This window comes from Bufo gargarizans, chromosome 2 (assembly GCF_014858855.1).
Source record: "Bufo gargarizans isolate SCDJY-AF-19 chromosome 2, ASM1485885v1, whole genome shotgun sequence".
Classification (NCBI taxonomy): domain Eukaryota; kingdom Metazoa; phylum Chordata; class Amphibia; order Anura; family Bufonidae; genus Bufo; species Bufo gargarizans.
This window is the reverse complement of record NC_058081.1, coordinates 653,259,049-653,266,406: the sequence shown is the minus strand read 5'-3', so window position 1 is coordinate 653,266,406 and position 7,358 is coordinate 653,259,049.

The window sequence follows — 7,358 nt, the reverse complement described above, 5'->3', positions numbered from 1 at the left end:
AAAAGGTTACGCCCAGCCGAATTTTAGAATGTAATTACTGTATATGCCTTGTCTCCGTTCCTCAAAAAACGGAAACCAAACGGAAAAACGGAACGGAAACTGAGACAGTACTGAAACAAAAAAAATGTAAAAACGGATCAGCTTAAAACGGACCTCAGAACCATATGGTCTTCTGCAGGAGGCCTTGTAAGGATTAAAAATAAAAAAATTGATTTTCTACCACTCATCTGTCCAAATTTATTTGGCAAAATTAATTGTAATGGATCACATACCACAAAGGGTTAAGAAGGTCCTTACGGAGAATGGAGTTTAGCCAATTCACTGTGAATCCGCTAAATCCCATCATAGTTCCGGACCTGACCACCAGGGGGCGAGAGGTCCGTGCCGTGCATGGAGTTTAGACAGCCCTTAGAGAGCGGGCTACTCCCCATACTACAAGAGAACTTTGGTGTCCGGAGTAACAGTGGGGGTGATGGCCGCATGTGGACAGACATGTCATTCTGTAGTCTTTATATATAGAACACATTCTCCACCTTTCCTCCCCGGGGAGGCCGCACGCGCTCTTCTCCTCGGTCTCCAGTCAGAGTCTTCTCCTCTCATCAGACCCTCCTACAGGCTCACAGTGTACCAACATGACGCACCGTCCACTTCCGGCGGCTTCAGCTGACTTCCGGGAGCAGCAACATGGCGGCTGTCGTACCATTTTTATTACCATAGAGAAGTCCATTGCGTCCTGCGCTGAATATGGACTCTGTAATTTCACGGAACTTTATTAGAACAGAACAAACGCGCACAACTGAGGTATATATCTGTGTACACGGGGGGACATGTCGGAGTGTAGTCAGTGGGGTGTGTATATGTGAGGAGCAGTGTATAGTGGGGGTGTATATATGTGAGGAGCAGTGTATAGTCAGGGTGTATATATGTGAGGACCTATAGAGGAGCAGTGTATAGTCAGGGTGTATATATGTGAGGACCTATAGAGGAGCAGTATATAGTCAGGGTGTATATATGTGAGGACCTATAGAGGAGCAGTGTATAGTCAGGGTGTATATATGGAGGACCTAGAGGAGCAGTGTATAGTCAGGGTGGATATAGTGAGGAGCAGTGTATAGTCAGGGTGTATATATGTGAGGAGCCTATAGAGGAGCAGTATATAGTCCAGGGTGTGTATATGAGGAGCAGTGTATAGTCAGGGTGTATATATGTGAGGACCTATAGAGGAGCAGTGTATGTCAGGGTGTATATATGTGAGGACCTATAGAGGAGGCAGTGTATAGTCAGGGTGTATATATGTGAGGAGCCTATAGAGGAGCAGTGTATAGTCAGGGTGTATATATGTGAGGAGCCTATAGAGGAGCAGGTGTATAGTCAGGGTGTATATATGTGAGGAGCCTATAGAGGAGCAGTGTATAGTCAGGGTGTATATATGTGAGGACCTATAGAGGAGCAGTGTATAGTCAGGGTGTATATATGTGAGGAGCCTATAGAGGAGCAGTGTATAGTCAGGGTGTATATATGTGAGGAGCCTATAGAGGAGCAGTGTTAGTCAGGTGTATACAGGGTGTTATATGTGAGGAGCCTATAGAGGAGCAGTGTATAGTCAGGGTGTATATATGTGAGGAGCCTATAGAGGAGCAGTGTATAGTCAGGGTGTATATATGTTGAGGAGCCTATAGAGGAGCAGTGTATAGTCAGGGTGTATATATGTGGAGGAGCCTATAGAGGAGCAGTGTATAGTCGGGTGTATATATGTTAGGAGCCTATAGAGGAGCAAGTGTATAGTCAGGGTGTATAATATGTGAGGAGCCTATAGAGGAGCAGTGTATAGTCAGGTGTATATATGTGAGGAGCCTATAGAGGAGCAGTGTATAGGTCAGGGTGTATATATGTGAGGAGCCTATAGAGGAGCAGTGTATAGTCAGGGTGTATATATGTGAGGAGCCTATAGAGGAGCAGTGTATAGTCAGGGTGTATATATGTCGAGGAGCCTATAGAGGAGCAGTGTATAGTCAGGGTGTATATATGTGAGGAGCGCTATAGAGGAGCAGTGTATAGGTCAGGGTGTATATATGTGAGGAGCCTATAGAGGAGCAGTGTATAGTCAGGGTGTATATATGTGAGGAGCCTATAGAGGAGCAGTGTATAGTCCAGGGTGTATATATGTTGAGGAGCCTATAGAGGAGCAGTGTATAGTCAGGGTGTATATATGTGAGGAGCCTATAGAGGAGCAGTGTATAGTCAGGGTGTATATATGTGAGGAGCCTATAGAGGAGCAGTGGTATAGTCAGGGTGTATATATGTGAGGAGCCTATAGAGGAGCAGTGTATAGTCAGGGTGTATATATGTGAGGAGCCTATAGAGGAGCAGTGTATAGTCAGGGTGTATATATGTGAGGAGCCTATAGAGGAGCAGTGTATAGTCCAGGGTGTATATATGTGAGGAGCCTATAGAGGAGCAGTGTATAGTCAGGGTGTATATATGTGAGAGCCTATAGAGGAGCAGTGTATAGTCAGGGTGTATATATGTGAGGAGCCTATAGAGGAAGCAGTGTATAGTCAGGGTGTATATATGTGAGGAGCCTATAGAGGAGCAGTGTATAGTCAGGGTTGTATATATGTGAGGAGCCTATAGAGGAGCAGTGTATAGTCAGGGTGTATATATGTGAGGAGCCTATAGAGGAGCAGTGTATAGTCAGGGTGTATATATGTGAGGAGCCTATAGAGGAGCGTGTATAGTCAGGGTGTATATATCTGAGGAGCCTATAGAGGAGCAGTGTATAGTCAGGGTGTATATATGTGAGGAAGCCTATAGAGGAGCAGTGTATAGTCAGGGTGTATATATGTGAGGAGCCTATAGAGGAGCAGTGTATAGTCAGGGTGTATATATGTGAGGGGCCTATAGAGGAGCAGTGTATAGTCAGGGTGTATATATGCTGAGGAGCCTATAGAGGAGCAGTGTATAGTCAGGGTGTATATATCTGAGGAGCCTATAGAGGAGCAGTGTATAGTCAGGGTGTATATATGTGAGGAGCCTATAGAGGAGCAGTGTATAGTCAGGGTGTATATATCTGAGGAGCCTATAGAGGAGCAGTGTATAGTCAGGGTGTATATATGTGAGGAGCCTATAGAGGAGCAGTGTATAGTCAGGGTGTATATATGTGAGGAGCCTATAGAGGAGCAGTGTATAGTCAGGGTGTATATATGTGAGGAGCCTATAGAGGAGCAGTGTATAGTCAGGGTGTATATATGTGAGGAGCCTATAGAGGAGCAGTGTATAGTCAGGGTGTATATATGTGAGGAGCCTATAGAGGAGCAGTGTATAGTCAGGGTGTATATATTGAGGAGCCTATAGAGGAGCAGGTATAGTCAGGGTGTATATATGTGAGGAGCCTATAGAGGAGCAGTGTATAGTCAGGGTGTATATATGTGAGGAGCCTATTAGAGGAGCAGTGTATAGTCAGGGTGTATATATGTGAGGAGCCTATAGAGGAGCAGTGTATAGTCAGGGTGTATATATGTGAGGAGCCTATAGAGGAGCAGTGTATAGTCAGGGTGTATATATGTGAGGAGCCTATAGAGGAGCAGTGTATAGTCAGGGTGTATATATGTGAGGAGCCTATAGAGGAGCAGTGTATAGTCAGGGTGTATATATGTGAGGAGCCTATAGAGGAGCAGTGTATAGTCAGGGTGTATATATGTTGAGGAGCCTATAGAGGAGCAGTGTATAGTCAGGGTGTATATATGTGAGGAGCCTATAGAGGAGCAGTGTATAGTCAGGGTGTATATATGTGAGGAGCCTATAGAGGAGCAGTGTATAGTCAGGGTGTATATATGTGAGGAGCCTATAGAGGAGCAGTGTATAGTCAGGGTGTATATATGTGAGGAGCAGTGTATAGTCAGGGTGTATATATGTGAGGAGCCTATAGAGGAGCAGTGTATAGTCAGGGTGTATATATGTGAGGAGCCTATAGAGGAGCAGTGTATAGTCAGGGTGTATATATGTGAGGAGCCTATAGAGGAGCAGTGTATAGTCAGGGTGTATATATGTGAGGAGCCTATAGAGGAGCAGTGTATAGTCAGGGTGTATATATGTGAGGAGCCTAAGAGGAGCAGTGTATAGTCAGGGTGTTATATATGTGAGGAGCCTATAGAGGAGCAGTGTATAGTCAGGGTGTATATATGTGAGGAGCCTATAGAGGAGCAGTGTATAGTCAGGGTGTATATATGTGAGGAGCCTATAGAGGAAGCAGTGTATAGTCAGGGTGTATATATGTGAGGAGCCTATAGAGGAGCAGTGTTAGTCAGGGGGTATATATGTGAGGAGCCTATAGAGGAGCAGTGTATAGGTCAGGGTTGTATATATGTGAGGAGCCTATAGAGGAGCAGTGTATAGTCAGGGTGTATATATCTGAGGAGCCTATAGAGGAGCAGTGTATAGTCAGGGTGTATATATGTGAGGAGCCTATAGAGGAGCAGTGATAGTCAGGGTGTATATATGTGAGGAGCCTATAGAGAGCAGTGTATAGTCAGGGTGTATATATGTGAGGAGCCTATAGAGGAGCAGTGTATAGTCAGGGTGTGTATAATATGTGAGGAGCCTATAGAGGAGGCAGTGTAATATATGTGAGGAGCCCTATAGAGGAGCAGTGTATAGTCAGGGTGTATATATATGTGAGGAGCCTATAGAGGAGCAGTGTATAGTCAGGGTGTATATATGTGAGGAGCCTATAGAGGAGCAGTGTATAGTCAGGGTGTATATATGTGAGGAGCCTATAGAGGAGCAGTGTATAGTCAGGGTGTATATATGTGAGGAGCCTATAGAGGAGCAGTGTATAGTCAGGGTGTATATATGTGAGGAGCCTATAGAGGAGCAGTGTATAGTCAGGGTGTATATATGTGAGGAGCCTATAGAGGAGCAGTGTATAGTCAGGGTGTATATATGTGAGGAGCCTATAGAGGAGCAGTGTATAGTCAGGGTGTATATATGTGAGGAGCCTATGAGGAGCAGTGTATAGTCAGGGTGTATATATGTGAGGAGCCTATAGAGGAGCCGTGTATAGTCAGGGTGTATATATGTGAGGAGGCCTATAGAGGAGCAGTGTATAGTCAGGGTGTATATATGTGAGGAGGCCTATAGAGGAGCAGGTATAGTCAGGGTGTATATATGTGAGGAGCCTATAGAGGAGCAGTGTATAGTCAGGGTGTATATATGTGAGGAGCCTATAGAGGAGCAGTGTATAGTCAGGGTGTATATATGTGAGGAGCTATAGAGGAGCAGTGTATAGTCAGGTGTATATATGTGAGGAAGCCTATAGAGGAGCAGTGTATAGTCAGGGTGTATATAGTGAGGAGCCATAGAGGAGCAGTGTATATCAGGGTGTATATATGTGAGGAGCCTCTATAGAGGAGCAGTGTATAGTCAGGGGTGTATATATGTGAGGAGCCTATAGAGGAGCAGTGTATAGTCAGGGTGTATATATGTGAGGAGCTATAGAGGAAGCAGTGTATAGTTCAGGGTGTATATATGTGGAGGAGCCTATAGAGGAGCAGTGTATAGTCAGGGTGTAATATGTGAGGAGCCTATAGAGGAGCAGTGTATAGTCAGGGTGTAATATGTGAGGAGCCTATAGAGGAGCAGTGTATAGTCAGGGTGTATATATGTGAGGAGCCTATAGAGGAGCAGTGTATAGTCAGGGTGGGTATATATGTGAGGAGCCTATGAGGAGCAGTGTATAGTCAGGGTGTGTATATATGTGAGGAGCTATAGAGGAGCAGTGTATAGTCAGGGTGTGTATATATGTGAGGAGCCTATAGAGGAGCAGTGTATAGTCAGGGTGTGTATATATGTGAGGAGCCTATAGAGGAGCAGTGTATAGTCAGGGTGTGTATATATGTGAGGAAGCCTATAGAGGAGCAGTGTATAGTCAGGGTGTGTATATTGTGAGGAGCCTATAGAGGAGCAGTGTAGTCAGGGTGTGTATATATGTGAGGGAGCCTATAGGAGCAGTGTATAGTCATTGGGTGTATATATGTGAGGAGCCTATAGAGGAGCAGGTATAGTCAGGTGTGTATATATGTGAGGAAGCCTATAGAGGAGCAGTGTATAGTCAGGGTGTGTTATATATGTGAGGAGCCTATAGAGGAGCAGTGTATAGTCAGGGGTGTATATATGTGAGAGCCTATAGAGGAGCAGTGTATAGTCAGGGTGTGTATATATGTGAGGAGCCTATATTGAGGAGCAGTGTATAGTCAGGGTGTGTATATATGTGAGGAGCCTATAGAGGAGCAGTGTATAGTCAGGGTGTTATATGTGAGGAGCCTATAGAGGAGCAGTGTATAGTCAGGGTGTATATATGTGAGGAGCCTATAGGGGCAGTGTATAGTCAGGGTGTGTATATGTGAGGAGCCTATAGAGGGCAGTGTATAGTCAGGGTGTGTATATATGTGAGGAGCCTATAGAGGAGCAGTGTATAGTCAGGGTGTATATATGTGAGGAGCCTATAGAGGAGCAGTGTAGTCAGGGTGTGTATATATGTGAGGAGCCTATAGAGGAGCAGTGTATAGTCAGGGTGTGTATATATGTGAGGCCTATAGAGGAGCAGTGTATAGTCAGGGTGTGTATATGTGAGGAGCCTATAGAGGAGCAGTGTATAGTCAGGGTGTGTATATATGTGAGGAGCCTATAGAGGAGCAGTGTATAGTCAGGGTGTGTATATATGTGAGGAGCCTATAGAGGAGCAGTGTATAGTCAGGGTGTATATATGTGAGGAGCCTATAGAGGAGCAGTGTATAGTCAGGGTGTGTATAATGTGAGGAGCCTATAGAGGAGCAGTGTATAGTCAGGGTGTGTATATATGTGAGGAGCCTATAGAGGAGCAGTGTATAGTCAGGGTGTATATATGTGAGGAGCCTATAGAGGAGCATGTATAGTCAGGTGTGTATATATGTGAGGAGCCTATAGAGGAGCAGTGTATAGTCAGGGTGTATATATATGAGGAGCAGTGTATAGTCAGGGTGTATATATGTGAGGAGCCTATAGAGGAGCAGTGTATAGTCAGGGTGTGTATATATGTGAGGAGCCTATAGAGGAGCAGTGTATAGTCAGGGTGTATATATGTGAGGAGCCTATAGAGGAGCAGTGTATAGTCAGGGTGTATATATGTGAGGAGCCTATAGAGGAGCAGTGTATAGTCAGGGTGTATATGTTATAGAGCAGTGTATAGTCAGGGTGTATATATGTGAGGAGCCTATAGAGGAGCAGTGTATAGTCAGGGTGTATATATGTGAGGAGCAGTGTATAGTCAGGGTGTATATATGTGAGGAGCCATAGAGGAGCAGTGTATAGTCAGGGTGTAT